We start from the raw sequence: 18,099 nt of genomic DNA on the forward strand, positions 1-18,099 counted from the left end.
TATAAATTTCTGTTCGCAGTACATACCATCTTGACTTGGAAATATACTGTGTTTGGGTCAAAATCCTGGAACTCCCTCCCTCACACCATTGTGGGTATTCTTGCACTGCAAGGATTATGTGAGGTCATAAAAGCAGCTCACCAGTATCTTCTCAAGGGTAATTAGGAATGGGCAAATAAATGCTAGGCCTGGCCAGCGATGTCCTCTTACGACAAGTGAATGCAAAATATTACCTTCTTCTTGTCAGTCAAGGCCATGGGAGCACTTGTGAATGGGTTTATTCAAATTAAAATTATCATTATTGGCATAGGCTATTACTCAAGTTGCATTCAAGCAACTTTCCCAGTATCACGACAGACTTAGTAGTTAAATCACTAAAGAAAATTGACTCAAAGCAATGGATTCCAGACATTGTTGCATCAGACAATAGAATACAGTTTGTAACTGTGTTGTTTAAGAGAGTCCATGGCAATTTATTTTTATTTACTCATGGGACATCTGCATCTCTGGCTGGCCAGCATTTATTGCCGGCCTCATGCTGTCCTTGTGCTAAGTGGCTCACTAGGCCATTTCAGAGGGCAGTTGAGAGTCAACCATATTGGTCTGGAGTCACATGTCGGCCAGACCAGATGAGGATGGCAGATTTCCCTCCCTAAAGGACATTAGCTGGATGGGTTTTTTTTCTGACAATCAGAAATAGTTTCATGGCCAGTGGACTCTTAATTCCAGGTTCTATTTTATTGAATTCAACTTTAACCCAGTTGCCGTGACAGGATTCAGACCTGGTCCCCATAATAGTTAGCTGAGCTTCTGGATTAAGAGTTGAGTGATAATATCACTCAGCCTGCGTTTCCCCACATCAGTCATGTTATCACAGAACTTCACTATCATCAAGCAAATAGAGAGGCTGTGCAAGGATTTTGGACAAAAGTCATTATTGAAGAAGAGCAAAACTTAAATCTTCCATTATTATTCCACTTTATTGATGAATAAATTATCACTGTCAGACCTAGTTATGAGCAGAAGATGGAAAACACAACCTTCAATTCTGTCACAGAAATTAAATCCCAACCTCACAGTGACTAATGACAGAACTGAAATCACGCAAAGAGGTGCAGAGGGACGACAAAGCTGGAGAAACCAATAAAACATGCACCGCATAAGAGTTACCAGATCTGCAGCTGAAGGAGACAAGATGGGTCAGAGAACAAGAGATGAAAGGAACATGCATAGTAAGTATACCACATTAAACAGTGCAAATAATTAAAACAGATCTTGGGGGTTTTAAGGAGAAATTGTAAAACATTCACAAGACCATAAAACCATAAGATATAGGAGCATAATTAGGCTATGTAGCCTATCGAGTCTGCTCTGCCATTCGATCATTTGATATATTTCTCAACCACATTCTCCACTTAAACTTTAAACCAATTACTCAGCAAAAACCTACCTATCTTTGTCTCAAATACCTTCAATGACTTGGCCTCCACAACCCACTGCGGCAATGAATTTCACAGATTAATCACTCTGTCTGAAGAATTTCCTCCACATTTCAGTTCTAAAGGGTGGTTCCATCAGCAGAAGCTGTGACGTTGAGCTCTGGTCTTCCATCCCAGTGGAAACGTTATTGTCCATGTCCACTCTATCCAGGCCTCACAGTATTCTGTACGTTTGAATCAGATCTCACCTCATACTTCAAAACTCCATCACGTACAGATCCAGAGTCCTCAATCGCTCCCTACCTCAAATAATTAAATAAAAAACCAACTGAAACTTGAAACTTGTTTCAAGGTGAAAAAGAAGAATGAACCCTTATTATGACTCAGGTCAGAACGCTGACACTGATAAAAGAGGGCACAGACATCTTCCTGGTTGGAACAGTTGGGTAACATATGTGCTCAAACCGAATTATATGCGCGAGGTGGTAACTGGTGGAGCAGACTGCTTCATCTAAGTACCGGCGAGTTGAAACTTCTACACTATCTTGGCTCTTTCATAGTAAAGACATTTATTTATGCAAGTTAGTTATGCAGTATTTGGGGTGCAGCCTGATTGAGCCAACAAGCTTGTCCCAGAGAGGTAGCCACAGTGGCTGATGCCAGAAACCTGACCGGGGACAGACAAGCAGAGCTTAATTCAATAGGTTTACAGAAAATTCAGCTAGGTAACAAGGAATAATAGGAGGTGGAATTTAAGGGAACTGGATGTCAAGGGCTTTGGAAAATGGAGGGAGAGAACTGAGATGCAGAGGGTAGAATCACTATGATGGGAGCAAGGAGAACAATGAATGCTGACATCTGTATTGTTAGGGTGGGAAACACAATGGGGTAGTTATCTGTGTTGGAGTGGGACAAAAAGTAGGTAAGTTAAATAAGGTGAGGTACATGGTTAAGGCTCGGCATGGGGACCTAGGTGGGAGGGGAATCAGGGGGTAGCCAAAGGACTGATAATCACAAGCAAGATTGAAGAAGGATATGATCAAGATGTCCGACAGAGATCTGACCCACAATCTAGTGTGTGATAGACATGCATAGTGAAAACCAGCAATGCTAACTCACACTCACGGCAATATGAAGCATTGGGTACACAATGGTGCATTCTTCACTGGAGATCAGCAAGTCATTCATCCTTTTGTGGTACTGAAGGCAAATTTTCTTCAGGCACCTATGGGTGCAGACCTCCATAGTCACCTCTGCCCAGGCTGCATGTGTCAATCAGGATGGTCTGTCTAGGGAAAGGAACATCTTTTTTCCACTTGTTAACCTTCAGTAGGATGTCTAGGGAGAATTCACTAAATTGTGGTGCTGCTTTTTGCCTGAAATCTTTAGGGTTTGGGAAGGGTTCATGAACAGAGGTTAGGTGATGTTACTGGGTTACCGACTGTGAACGGCTCTTTGGGTGCCTTTTAAATAAGGCACCCATGAGTTGGAGCCTGGGACTTCCCAGAGGGGTGCAGAAATTCTTACCTGCTTGTACGTAAAATATATTATCTTAAGTGTTAGCAAGTCGATAAAACATAAAGAGAGATGACAAATTGTTTTAGACATGATAGTTTCTTGCTTAAAGTTGAAACTAAAGTTAGTTGGACTAAAGCATCACTAACAAAAAAATCAGTAAGCAGTTATGATGCCAAAACTCCTGACATCATTGTTCCTCGATATTTGTTTTTAATTCTGGCTGGTTCAGGGGGCCTTGAATTGAGCCAATACGAATGGTATGATTTTGTTCTGAGGTCACCTGGGCAAGTTTGAGGGTTCACTGCCTTCTACCTTGAAGTGATAATAAGTCAAGCAAATATATTTTCAAGATCTAAATATAGCAGGCTGTCAGGCTTGCTGTAGCCTAATCAATCTTGATGTATTTTACATCTGAGTACACGCACTGTTCTATCAATGGGTAAAGTAGGTGCATAAATGTATCCAGGTGATTGGACTAATTATTAGCATTTAGCAGATTAATAAGTGAGCTAGAAGTGCAAATTATTTGCAGGTACAAGGTGAGGCTGTCACTAGTGTTGCTTTCCACCATCATTTATCAATGGCAAAAATTTATTTAGACTAGACAACGAGCTGATCTTGTGTAGCCATTTATTGTTTCAAATTTTAATCATTGCAACAATGCTTGTTTAAAAATTTGCCTTCAAAAATGTACAGAAGAGGTATAAAGTAACAATGTTTTCGATGGTACCTCCATGTTCAGTTTCTGATGCATTACTCATTTTAGTGGGGCAGCATGGTGGCTCAGTGGCTAGCACTGCAGCCTCACAGCACCAGGGACCTGGGTTCAATTCCAGCCTCGGGTAACTGTCTGTGTGGAGTTTGTGCATTCTCCCCGTGTCTGCGTGCGTTTCCTCTGGGTGCTCCGGTTTCCTCCCACAGTCCAAAGATGTGCAGGCTAGGTGGATTGGCCATGCTAAATTGCCTATAGTGTTCAGGGGTGTGGGGGTTATCGGGGGATGGGTGTGGGTGGGATGCTCCAAGAGGTGGTGTGGACTTGTTGGGCCGAAGGGCCTGTTTCCACACGGAATCTATTCTAATCTAATCATGTTGTTGAAATGTCACATAATTGTATTTTGCAGAAAAACAAAAAGAACAGCAGAAAGGATGTCTTCCCTGACACATCTGAACTACGGGGAGCTTTTGAAACTTATTATGCTTGAAGTGGGTTGAACACCTCACTATTTATCCCACACAGATGTACAATGACCCTGAGAAACAGAAAACAATGGTGCATAGAATCTAGATTTCGTTAAAGTTGAAACTGATTGATTAAGGAAATCTGTCACATGTTCAAAACTTTTGGTCTTTGAAAAACAATTGAATTGTTATTACTGGACTATTTTGCCTTAGTTTGTGAAGAAACAGCTTGCTATTAGTATAAGAGATAATGGGAACTGCAGATACTGGAGAATTCCAAGATAATAAAATGTGAGGCTGGATGAACACAGCAGGCCAAGCAGCATCTCAGGAGCACAAAAGCTGACGTTTCGGGCCTGGACCCTTCATCAGAGAGGGGGATGGGGAGAGGGAACTGGAATAAATAGGGAGAGAGGGGGAGGCGGACCGAAGATGGAGAGTAAAGAAGATAGGTGGAGAGAGTATAGGTGGGGAGGTAGGGAGGGGATAGGTCAGTCCAGGGAAGACGGACAGGTCAAGGAGGTGGGATGAGTTTAGTAGGTAGATGGGGGTGTGGCTTGGGGTGGGAGGAAGGGATGGGTGAGAGGAAGAACCGGTTAGGGAGGCAGACACAGGTTGGACTGGTTTTGGGATGCAGTGGGTGGGGGGGAAGAGCTGGGCTGGTTGTGTGGTGCAGTGGGGGGAGGGGACGAACTGGGCTGGTTTAGGGATGCAGCGGGGGAAGGGGAGATTTTGAAACTGGTGAAGTCCACATTGATACCATTAGGCTGCAGGGTTCCCAGGCGGAATGAGTTGCTGTTCCTGCAACCTTCGGGTGGCATCACTGTGGCAGCGCAGGAGGCCCATGATGGACATGTCATCTAGAGAATGGGAGGGGGAGTGGAAATGGTTTGCGACTGGGAGGTGCTGTAGTTTGTTGCGAACTGAGCGGAGGTGTTCTGCAAAGCGGTCTCCAAGCCTCCGCTTGGTTTCCCCAATGTAGAGGAAGCCGCACCGGCTACAGTGGATGCAGTATACCACATTGGCAGATGTGCAGGTGAACCTCTGCTTAATGTGGAATGTCATCTTGGGACCTGGGATAGGGGTGAGGGAGGAGGTGTGGGGGCAAGTGTAGCATTTCCTGCGGTTGCAGGGGAAGATGCCGGGTGTGGTGGGGTTGGAGGGCAGTGTGGAGCGAACAAGGGAGTCACGGAGAGAGTGGTCTCTCTGGAAAGCAGACAGGGGTGGGGATGGAAAAATGTCTTGGGTGGTGGGGTCGGATTGTAAATGGTGAAAGTGTCGGAGGATGATGCGTTGTATCCGGAGGTTGGTGGGGTGGTGTGTGAGAACGAGGGGGATCCTCTTTGGGCGGTTGTGGCGGGGGCGGGGTGTGAAGGATGTGTTGCGGGAAATACGGGAGATGCGGTCAAGGGCGTTCTCAATCACTGTGGGGGGGTAAGTTGCGGTCCTTCTCGATCACTGTGGGTGGAAAGTTGCGTCTCGTCTGCACCTACACAGGCCCCAAACCCCACCTCTTCCTCCGGTACATTGATGACTGTATTGGCGCCGCCTCTTGCTCCCCAGAGGAGCTCGAACAGTTCATCCACTTCACCAACACCTTCCACCCCAAACTTCAGTTCACCTGGGCCATCTCCAGCACATCCCTCACCTTCCTGGACCTCTCAGTCTCCATCTCAGGCCACCAGCTTGTAACTGATGTCCATTTCAAGCCCACCGACTCCCACAGCTACCTAGAATACACCTCCTCCCACCCACCCTCCTGCAAAACTTCCATCCCCTATTCCCAATTCCTCCGCCTCCGCCGCATCTGCTCCCACGATAAGACATTCCACTCCCGTACATCCCAGATGTCCAAGTTCTTTAAGGACCGCAACTTTCCCCCCACAGTGATCGAGAACGCCCTTGACCGCGTCTCCCGTATTTTCCGCAACACATCCCTCACACCCCGCCCCCGCCATAACCGCCCTAAGAGGATCCCCCTCGTTCTCACACACCACCCTACCAACCTCCGGATACAACGCATCATCCTCTGACACTTTCACCATTTACAATCCAACCCCACCACCCAAGACATTTTTCTATCCCCACCCCTGTCTGCTTTCCGGAGAGACCACTCTCTCCATGACTCCCTTGTTCGCTCCACACTGCCCTCCAACCTCACCACACCCAGCACCTTCCCCTGCAACCGCAGGAAATGCTACACTTGCCCCCACACCTCCTCCCTCACCCCTATCCCAGGTCCCAAGATGACATTCCACATTAAGCAGAGGTTCACCTGCACATCTGCCAATGTGGTATACTGCATCCACTGTAGCCGGTGCGGCTTCCTCTACATTGGGGAAACCAAGCGGAGGCTTGGGGACCGCTTTGCAGAACACCTCCGCTCAGTTCGCAACAAACAACTGCACCTCCCAGTCGCAAACCATTTCCACTCCCCCTCCCATTCTCTAGATGACATGTCCATCATGGGCCTCCTGCACTGCCACAATGATGCCACCCGAAGGTTGCAGGAACAGCAACTCATATTCCGCCTGGGAACCCTGCAGCCTAATGGTATCAATGTGGACTTCACCAGTTTCAAAATCTCCCCTTCCCCCACTGCATCCCGAAACCAGCCCAGTTCGTCCCCTCCCCCCACTGCACCACACAACCAGCCCAGCTCTTTCCCCCCACCCACTGCATCCCAAAACCAGTCCAACCTGTGTCTGCCTCCCTAACCGGTTCTTCCTCTCACCCATCCCTTCCTCCCACCCCAAGCCGCACCCCCATCTTCCTACTGACCTCATACCACCTCCTTGACCTGTCCGTCTTCCCTGGACTGACCTATTCCCTCCCTACCTCCCCACCTATACTCTCTCCACCTATCTTCTTTACTCTCCATCTTCGGTCCGCCTCCCCCTCTCTCCCTATTTATTCCAGTTCCCTCACCCCATCCCCCTCTCTGATGAAGGGCCCAGGCCCGAAACGTCAGCTTTTGTGCTCCTGAGATGCTGCTTGGCCTGCTGTGTTCATCCAGCCTCACATTTTATTATCTTGCTATTAGTACAAAGTCATTCTCCTAAGAATCTAACTGGTGACGCTGCAGATGGACTCCTGGCTTAGCCAAGCTTGCTTCTTCTCTAAATTGTCTCTGAAGCTTAGTTTCTAGAAGCAATCTTATATTCACCCGAAAAATGGACCAACTTCATATCGCTATGCCTTCAATCACTACAAACAGGGATTCTGTAAATTTATCCAGAAACAAAAACAAAAGCCTCCTGAATGGAAACTCACTTTTTGGACAATTACAAAAAATCCCATGAATTTATTCACATGTTTTTATAGGCCAGTTGTCATTTGAACAAAGGACCAGAGTAGGCTTTTGTTCTCAATTGTAGCTTCTATCCTTTCCTTCTTTTTCTTTTATTTCCTTCTTTCGCCCTTGTGTGTATATTTGTGTTGCAACAATCATCTACTGCATTTTAATGCATGAATAAGCCAAACTGTTATTTCAAGCACTTAGGAGAGTTTTGTTGTATGTCATTTTAATATTGGACTTTACAAATAAAGTGAGGGGAAAATACCATGACCTATTTTAAAAAGAAAAAGAAAATTTAAAAAATGAAAACACCAAGGCATGAGGAGAAAAATAAAATGATTACATTTGTATCCTTCCGTTGTGAAGTACACATGTAATAAACTGAAAATAATGTATTTATAAAAGAAAATCTGAACAAGTCCCTCCTTTAAGGCTTCCCGCCACACCCAGTGTATCAATTCAGTTGTAAATAGAGTCCTTGCGGATTATTCCATGGATTCTAACTGCAATACTTTGGGAGGCTAAAGAGAATTAGACTCCAAATACTAGCAAAACAGTGATGCCTACACTGTCAAAAAGTTCATATTAGTCCCAAGTAGATTTTTTAAAAAATCATGCAAGTGGGTCAAGAAACCCTGTGGCAATTTTTTGAACTGATTTGGTACCACATTGAATTCAGGGTCTACACAAAGTCATCCTGTGATAACATTGGTAAGCTATAACAACAGTGTCATAATCATAATCTAAGATGTTGAACACCCAGAAGTTAGACAGTTAATAACTCAGGAAGCCCGACTAGAATGGAACATAATTTATTGCTGAACATCAAAATATAACCACTACATGTGGCATACATAGGCTCATCCCAGCCCAGGACAGGCGGTGCTGGAGATACATTCTAAGATCTCCATTCGTTTAAAAAATTAACCTATTTTTCTGATCAACCTGTTCAAAGATGTCATTACACATCTCTCAAGCGGGTGGAACTTCAAACCAGGTCTGTTGGCCCAGGTGGTGGAACACTACCACTGTGCCACAAGAGGACCCTCGGTCTGCTTTTTTTTCTGCACACCTGTTAAGCAGGTGGGACTTGGATCCAGACCTCTTGTTCCACAGGTATAGGCACGATCACTTTGTCACAAGAGGGCCCTAACTATTATCACAATTTTTAAAATTAACCTGTTTTTCGAAATAATCTGTTCAGAAATGTTGTTATACACCTCTCGAGCAGCTAGGAGTTCAACACAGGGCTCCCAGTCCTTTGATAGGTACACTACCACTGTGTTACAAGAGGGCTCTGGGTCTGAATTATAAAGGATTCAGGTGATGATTTCTAGCTGACTGTTACCAAGGGAACTCATATTCAACAAGCTCCACAGGGAAATTAATTAATGATTCCCCTTGAGCCTTGCGAAGTTATTATATACAGGCACATTATTTTTCCTTTTCTGTCAACTCTATCATGTAAATAGCAGAATTTAAGTGAGAATGTAATTGGTAATATTGAGGCACAGCACAAAAAAGACTACCATCTCTATTAGATCACAGATTAATTTAGAAGAAAATTAACAGCAGATCAGAAATATTCAAACATCTGGCCTGGGAATGATGTTTTTAACATAGGGTGTGCAAGCTCAATATTCACTGCAGTGGGTAAATCAGCCTCAAAATTAGCTCAGGGCGAAAGACACTCAAACGCAAGTACATTTTAGACTTCTAATGGTTGCCTTGTCATCCAGAAATAGGCATGAGGCATCTTTCTTCCTGAGATAGCAGGAACTGCAGATGCTGGAGAATCTGAGATAAGAAGGTGTAGCGCTGGATGAACACAGCAGGCCAAGCAGCATCAGAGGAGCAGGAAGGCAGACGTTTCGGTTCTAAACCTTTCTTCAGAAATGGAAGAAGAAGGGTCGAGGCCTGAAACGTCAGCCTTCCTGCTCTTCTAATACCATCTCTCTTCCTACTGGAGTGACCATCTCCCAACCACTATTGCTACTCACCACATTTTCACCATCCTTCCGAGCAATCCACAGACCTAACTCATGCAGATTATTCGCTCAGGTTCTTACCACTCCTAATCTTATACTTGCTCCTTATCCTTCGCATGGTATTTGATCTGGAATCTCAGTGGGTATACTATTGTAGACTATTGATATTTCACCAGGACATACATGTCAGCTTAACTTCCACCCTATCCCCTATGCCCTGACCATGGACACATCTCCATCAACATTGGAACTTATTCGGCATTCATTTATGCTAATATTCATAAATAATGAAAAGTGATTTCTGCTTTTACAAGAGCACTCAGAAATAGGTAGATATTTTAAGGCAGTGCACATTCATCCAGTATTGCCAAACATTAGATGGTCATGCAATTTGATTTGTTTGAACAGTCTATACTGCTAGATGGTTAGCTGGGAGGAAGGTGATGTTATAATGTCAAAAAACAATACTTTTGTTTCAAATTCCTTGGGTGTGTTTTGCTGCAGCTCACATAGCATCTGGTCATCCTGTGTGCAACATGCTAAGAAAATGTTTTGGTAATGTGGCAAAAGTTGACAGTTCTTGTGTGCTGATGGATGTTTTACTCTGTTGTTTAGTCTGTGTTCAGCAAATGAGCACAGCAAAGCCCTTTTGGGCCATCTTAAGCTCACAAATTTGCTAACGCCTGTATTCTCAACATTGTCTAAGTCATATTGTACCATTCATCATTTGTGTTTATTTTTATTGCAAAGTTGACGTGTTGAAATACTGATTATTAATTACCGGTGGATTGCTACAATAGCCAGACTATGGGTAAAATCATTGGAAATGGAAGTCAGGAGAGATGTACAATGGGCTAGATTTTATGTGCTCCACAATGCTTTCAGCAGGCTCTACCTGCAACACAGTGTGTGTACCCAGCCCATCATCTTCCCATTCACTCCCATCTCATCCTCATAACATAGAGAGTGAATGGCAACTAAAATTGGAAGCCCACCCACCCCTTGTAAATAAATAATTAAGGATCAATTAATGTGCTTGGCAGAGGCAGATGTGTGGCTTAGGAATCTCACTATTCTTTCAAAATGTGAGAAAGAAGGGGGGCACCCACCCAGAAGTTAGTTCAATTTTTTCCTCCTGAAAGAATTTAAAATCTACCCCTCAAAATCCCTTTGTTCCTCCCATGGGTTTGCCTCCCTGCCTGATGCACCTTACTTATCTGAGTCTAGAGATTCATGGGGCATTTAGCTGAGAATTGCTAGCAATTCGCTAAGTATTCACTGAGCTCTGGTTATGCCAGGATTGATGGCCAGCTACAGAAGTGGAACATCAACCAACTGAGGGGCACAATTCCCACTAACCATGAATTTAGTTAAGCTGCAGTGCATTAAAGCTTTGAGACAGGCTTGTTTTGAGTTTGTGGGCTGGACATTGGCTTTTCTTTGGAGGGAATTGGTGAGATACCCACAAAGCCCCTCCCCCAAGATATGTCTGTCCAACATGCTGGTTTCTATCACTAGTTCATGAGATGTGGGTGTCACAGGCTACACGATCTCTTATTGCACACTCCTGCACTTAAGAGTCATGCACATTGATCTGGAGTCAGACACAGGCCAGACCAGGTAAGGGTGGCAGGTTGGCTTTTCTAAAGGACATTAGTGAACCAGATAGCTAAATAGAAATCATCTGATTTGCACTTTTGCTCAAATTGATGTTACCCCAGTGTTTACTTAACACCAGGCAAAGAGTTTTTGGGATGCAGTGGTAATGACTTTACTTCTGGGCCAGGATTGATAGTCATACAGCATGGAAACAGACCCTTTGGTCCAACACATCCATACCAACCATAATCCCAAACTAAACTAGTCCCATCCACCTATGCTTGGCCAATATCCCCCCAAAAACTTCATACTCATGTACTTATCCAAATGTTTTTTCGGCCTTGTAGTTAGAGTGTGTGTGGGTCATATCTGCTCCAGAAGTGTGTAATAGAATCTTTGAACAGGTTGATTAGGAAAAAAAAAACAAGCCTAGCAAACTAATAGAAAACAGGGAGCTGGGGTAAAAGGGGTATTTTCAGGTTGGCAACCAAAACTAGTGGAGTGTCAGAGGGACCAGTGCTGGGGATATGTTTATTTATAGTATAAATAAATGCCTCGTATAAGGAAGGTGAATGTAAATGACACAAAAGCAGGTGGGTAGGCAAGCAATGGGAGTGACACAAAGAGTCTGAGGAGGGATGGCATTAGGCTGAACCACTGGGCAACATCTTGGTAGATGGAATGTATTGTTGGAAAATGTGAGTTTATGTACTTTGGCAGAAAGAATAGAAGAGCAGTGTATTATTTAAATAGAAAGGCGCTGCAGAAAATTGCAGTACATAGAGATTTAGAAGTGCTAATCAATGATTCTCAAAAACGTACCATCCATGTTTGGTGGGTTATAGGCAAATAGACTGTTCATACTTTAGTTTCAGAGAAATAGAGTATAAAGGTAGGGAGTACATACAATAACTGTAAAAAGCATTAGTTAGAACAGAGCTGGAATATTGTAAAATTTTTTTGTCCTGTTACCCAAGGAAAAATATGCCAGCATTTGGAGGCAATCCTTCATAGAATCCCTACAGTGTAGAAACAGGCCCTTTGGCCCAACAAGTCCACACCAACACTCAGTGTATCCGACCCAGACCCATCTCCGTATAACATACCCAATCTACACATCCCTGAATACCAAGGGCAATTTAGCATGGCCAATCCACCTAGCCTACGCATCTTTAGACTGTGGGAGGAAACTGGAGGACCCAGAGGAAACCAACACAGACAAAGTGCAAACTCCACACAGACAGTCACTCAAGGGTGGGATCGAACCCGAGTCCCTGATGCTGTAAAGCAGCAGTGCTAACCATTGAACAACTCAATTGAATCTGGTTATGGAGGGATTTGCTTAAATGGAGACTTTCCATAGGTTGTGCCTGTATGCATTGGTGTTTAGATGAATGAGAGGAGATCTATTGAAATATATAAGCTTGTTAGTGAGCTTGACAGTGTAGATATGGCGAGGTGTTTCTGCTTGTGATCTAATTTAAGGCCAGAGGCAATAATTTCAGATTTAGCAGTCACCCAGTTAAGAGAGATGGGAGGATGATTGTTTTTCTTTAGAAGGTAGTTTCTTTATTGCAAAGGGCTATCAAGGCTGCAGTGTTATGGTGTGTTCAAGGCTGAGATGGACAGTATTAATCAGTGATGGAATCAAAGATTGTAGAGGAAAGAAGGAAAGTGGAGTTGAGGGTTATCAGATCAACAATAATCTTATTGGATGTTGGAGTTTACATGATGAACAATTACTTCTGCTCCAACCTCATTATGTTAACTGAGATAAGTTTAATAACAAAATTCCAAGGCATCCCTTTCAATATTTGTACACCTCAAAGTCACTGGTTTACCACCAACTAAAACTTGCATCTGATTTATCTAGTCAACAAAAAACTCAGTCCATTGGTTTCCCTTAGGTTTTGTCTTTGTCCCACATCCTGACTAAAGTAACCTCCCAAATGATGGTTGCAAAACTAAAAGCATTGAAAATGCAGACAGCACTGCCCTTCAATTTAGTGTTATGTCTGTATGTATTCTGCCTGCTGTCCTTTGAACTGGAACATTCCTTGCTTCTCAGTGACTATTTCCTTCAAATCCTATCCATAACCTTGACTGAATAAACAGTTTCGTCCTGTTCTTGTATTAGTTGGCACGCCTTGATGATGTATCTTCCACAAATCCTTTGGAATACTTTCAGACAACTTCATATTTTACAAATTTTGGTGGAACAATATCAAGGTAATTGGATCCATTTGAGAGTCAGTCAATGTTAAAGGTCAATATTATTTTGGTCCGACTCAGAACTGGTCAGTTGTAGATGTATTGCTTCAGTGTATTTCAGGTACAAATTGACTTGAGTTTGGGTGAAGTTATAGATCACGATATTTTCATGATACATAATGATATTTTCTTTAAAAATGATTTTAATTTATATAAAATAACTGTGAGTTTTTGAGTGATTTTCTTTTGGATGAATGGCAAAAAACTAATGACAATTTGTGAAATATTCTCATTATTTGGAGTTGAAAAAATATTGTAGTCATTGCGCTCCAGCCATTATTTTGTCACGTGTACTTATTTCCACAGTCTGTTCATTATTAATTATTGTTCAGTTCCTTCTAAAGTTACATTCCAGGCGGTATTAATCCTTTGAGATAATGGGAACTGCAGATGCTGGAGATTCCAAGATAATAAAATGTGAGGCTGGATGAACACAGCAGGCCAAGCAGCATCTCAGGAGCACAAAAGCTGACGTTTCGGGCCTAGACACTTCATCAGAGAGGGGGATGGGGGGAGGGAACTGGAATAAATAGGGAGAGAGGGGGAGGCGGACCGAAGATGGAGAGTAAAGAAGATAGGTGGAGAGGGTGTAGGTGGGGAGGTAGGGAGGGGATAGGTCAGTCCAGGGAAGACGGACAGGTCAAGGAGGTGGGATGAGGTTAGTAGGTAGCTGGGGGTGCGGCTTGGGGTGGGAGGAAGGGATGGGGGAGAGGAAGAACCGGTTAGGGAGGCAGAGACAGGTTGGACTGGTTTTGGGATGCAGTGGGTGGGGGGGAAGAGCTGGGCTGGTTGTGTGGTGCAGTGGGGGGAGGGGATGAACTGGGCTGGTTTAGGGATGCAGTGGGGGAAGGGGAGATTTTGAAACTGGTGAAGTCCACATTGATACCATATGGCTGCAGGGTTCCCAGGCGGAATATGAGTTGCTGTTCCTGCAACCTTCGGGTATTAATCCTTTCATTGTTTTGCAAGAAAAGCATTTTCCTGATATTTACCTGGGCTGGATATATTCCAGCAAGATGGGAAACAGGAGTTGAGGCTGTTTATGTGTCAGAAACCCAGATCTAGCAGGAAACTGGCTGAAGTTCAGGTTTTCATGAGGGTGAAGCATTAATAGCGATAGAGCCAGGTTTCTTGTCCAATCAAACCCAGTGAATGGACCCCAGTGGGTCTTAAGAGATGGGGATTCATTTAGACACCCTAGGGTAGCCATCACTTAGCCTGTTGATCCTTCTCTGCGAGAAGGTTTGAAGCAAAGTCCCACTCTGCACCACAGGAAAGAGAAACATCACATGACTATCTAGAGGGAGAGGAGGGAGTTCATTTTAATTCTAATGGGTGGTTGGATGAGACCAAGTCTTCATTGGCAGGCTCACATTTCTATTCAATGTGATATTCCCTGCCTCCAATTTTTCCTCCTCTCTCACCTTCTGCTCCTTTTATTTTCCCAGTAGGCTTATTCCTTCATAGGTCTCACTGTCCTCAGGGTCTACATCTCTCTTGAGGGCTATGAGAGAGTGAGTGCAGCACATTATCACAATGACTAAGATTTTTGAAGGCTTGGTGTGTGGGCATATGTCGTAGATACTGTGTGTTGCTACGATGAGAAACTGAAAAGGACACTATATTAGATAGGGGAATCACCTGACCTGGAGGTACAAGATTAGTTAGCACTTATAAGAGCGTAAGAAGGATCCCAGGGCTGGGGCTTTGTTAAGTTCAGAGAGTCATAGATTTCCTACAGTGTGGAACCAGGCCCTTCGGCCCAACATGTCCACACTGACCCTCTAAAGAGCATCACACACAGGCCCACTCCCCACCCAATATTTCCCATGGCAAACACATCTAACCGACACATTCCTGGTCACTATGGTGTAATTCAGCACGGCCAATCCACCCAATGTGCACATATTTGCACAATGGGAGGAAACTGGAGCACCCAGAGGAAATCCACACAGGCACATTCTAGCAAACTCCACACAGACAGTCACCCAAGGATAGGATCAAACCCATATCCCTGACACGGTGAGGCAGTGGTGCTAACCTCTGAGCCACGTGCCACCCCTCTGATCTCAGTAATGAAGAACATGACTTTAAATTCCTGAATTCCTATTCGTTCATGTCCCTTTGGGAGGGAAGTCCTTACCCAGTCCTGCCTACCTGTCACTCTGGGCATACAGCAATGTGATTGCTCTTCAACTGCCCTCTGACATCAGTTCAAGGTGAATTGTGGATGAACAGCAAATGCAGTCTGACCGGCAATACCCACATCCCATGGGAGAATAAGGGAGAAGTAAAACACATTCACAACATAGAAAAATGGGACTTGTGTCTGCACGGACATGAATTTAACTGATTGGACAACTTGGAGAGAGACAATGGCATCTACATTGCAGAGAAACCAGGGAAATGTGAGGATTGCAGGAAGGGGTTCAATTGCCTGCTGAGGTAGAAATTCATTTACTGGGGAGGGACCATTCACTAACCCCATGTTTGAGAAGGGATTCCTCAGAAAAAACAGCTTCCAGGGACATCAGCAAGTTTATATGTGGCAGCAGGGGGTAGATTCTGCGTTTATTGCTGCTGTTAATCCCAAACAGGAATGAAGCATGTCTGGATAACAAAGTGTGGAGCTGGATGAACACAGCAGGCCAAGCAGCATCTCAGGAGCACAAAAGCTGACATTTCGGGCCGAGACCCTTCATCAGAAAAGGGGGAGGGGGAGAGGATTCTGAAATAAATAGGGAGAGAGGGAGAGAGGGGGAGGTGGACTGAAGATGGATAGAGGAGAAGATAGGTGGGGGGGACAGTAAGGATGGGGAGGTAGGGAGGGGATAGGTCAGTCTTGGGAGGACGGACAGGTCAAGGGGGCGGGATGAGGGGAGCAGGTAGGAAATGGAGGTGGGAGGAGGGGATAGGTGAGAGGAAGAACAGGTTAGGCAGGCGGGAATGAACTGGGCTGGTTTTGGGATGCAGTGGGTGAGGGGGAGATTTTGAAGCTCGTGAAATCCACATTGATACCGTTGGGCTGCAGGTTTCTCAAGCGGAATATGAGTTGCTGTTCCTGTAACCCACGGGTGGTATCATTATGGCACTGCAGGAGGCCCAGGATGGACATGTCATCTAAGGAATGGGAGGGGAAGTTAAAATGATTCGCGACTGGGAGATGCAGTTGTTTATTGCGAACCGAGCATAGGTGTTCTGCAAAGCGGTCCCCAAGCCTCCGCTTGGTTTCCCCAATGTAGAGGATGCCACACCGTGTGCAGCGGATGCAGTATACCACATTGGCGGATGTGCAGGTGAACATCTGCTTAATATGGAAAGTCATCTTGGGGCCTGGCATGGGGTTGAGGGAGGAGGTGTGGGGGCAAGTATAGCACTTCCTGCGGTTGCAGGGGAAAGTGCTGGGTGTGGTGGGTTTGGAGGGGAGTGTGGAGAGGACAAGGGAGTCGCATAGAGAGTGGTCCCTCTGGAAGGCAGACAAGGGAGGGGATGGAAAAAGCTCTTTAGTGATGGGGTCGGATTGTAGATGGCGGAAGTGTCGGAAGATGATGCCCAGCTCCCCATTCCCCTTTTCTGAGGAAGGGTCTACGCCCGAAACATCAGCTTTTGTGCTCCTGAGATGCTGCTTGGCCTGCTGTGTTCATCCAGCTTCACACTCTGTTATCTTGGATTCTCCAGCATCTGCAGTTCCCATTATCTCTGTCGTTGGGCCCCGGCTGGATGTCAAGGTGACAGATGGTCTGATTAATAGTTCTCCAGCACACAACTCCCAGGCTCATTGAGACTGGTGCCGCCTGACCATTTGTAGCCTCTTTCCCTTACTTTCCACTGTTCCCTCTAGGTGATAGCTGCTGGCTGCTGTCAGTTTATTTTGTCAGATTTTCTGTCAAGCCCAATTTCTCCAGTTGTAGGTCAATTCAGAATGTCCAGTTTTTGGCCCGTAGTCTCTTACCACATATTCCAACATAGGTACAAACTAACCCTCAGAAATATGGTGTCTGACTTGTAAATTAAATCTGATGGTGAGTAGGTTTACGGCAGGAAGAAGCCCAACTCATTGTCTTCTTCTGTAATTTTTCAGAATTTCTTTTTGGGCCAGGAGGAGCAGAATTTTTTTTCTCTTGATCCCATCTGGTGGGTTTGATATGGGACGCAACTGAACAGTTTGACAATCTTAAACCTTGTGCTTCTTTTGATCTGAGAAATTTGCAGGTCACAGCTTTAAAATTAGCAGTGTTGTCACTTTAAGCTGCAGTATACTCTTTCGCAGTGCTGGTTTCCACAAGCCCCTTGTTCAGAAACCTCAGTGAGTACTTAGCTCTGAGATCATGCTCTGAATGTAATGGTAACCATGAAATGTGACAGATTCAGAGCTGGATCACACCACTGGGCAGGAGTTAAGCCACAATGCATTTCTGGCACGAACATCAACGTGAGGGGCTCTCTCATTCTGAATCAATCTTATGTGCTTCATTAGTCTGAGAAGGATGTCTCTTGGGATCTCTGACAATTGCTTGAAAGTATAGTCAGTGATGCTTTTACTTAACCCCAAATGCCTAGAGAGGACAGAGTTTGGTGGAAAAAGCTGCAATTGCAATTACAAGCGTAACATTTAGGTTACTCAAGGATAATTTGGAGGCTTTAATTGAATTGAAGGCATCCTGCAATATAACTAAATCAACATTTGCAAATTCATTAGAACATAGAACATAGAATAATACAGCGCAGAACAGGCCCTTCGGCCCTCGATGTTGCGCCGACCTGTGAACTAATCTAAGCCCCTCCCCCTGCACCATCCCATCATTAT

This window comes from Stegostoma tigrinum, chromosome 1 (genome assembly GCF_030684315.1).
Source record: "Stegostoma tigrinum isolate sSteTig4 chromosome 1, sSteTig4.hap1, whole genome shotgun sequence".
NCBI lineage: Eukaryota > Metazoa > Chordata > Chondrichthyes > Orectolobiformes > Stegostomatidae > Stegostoma > Stegostoma tigrinum.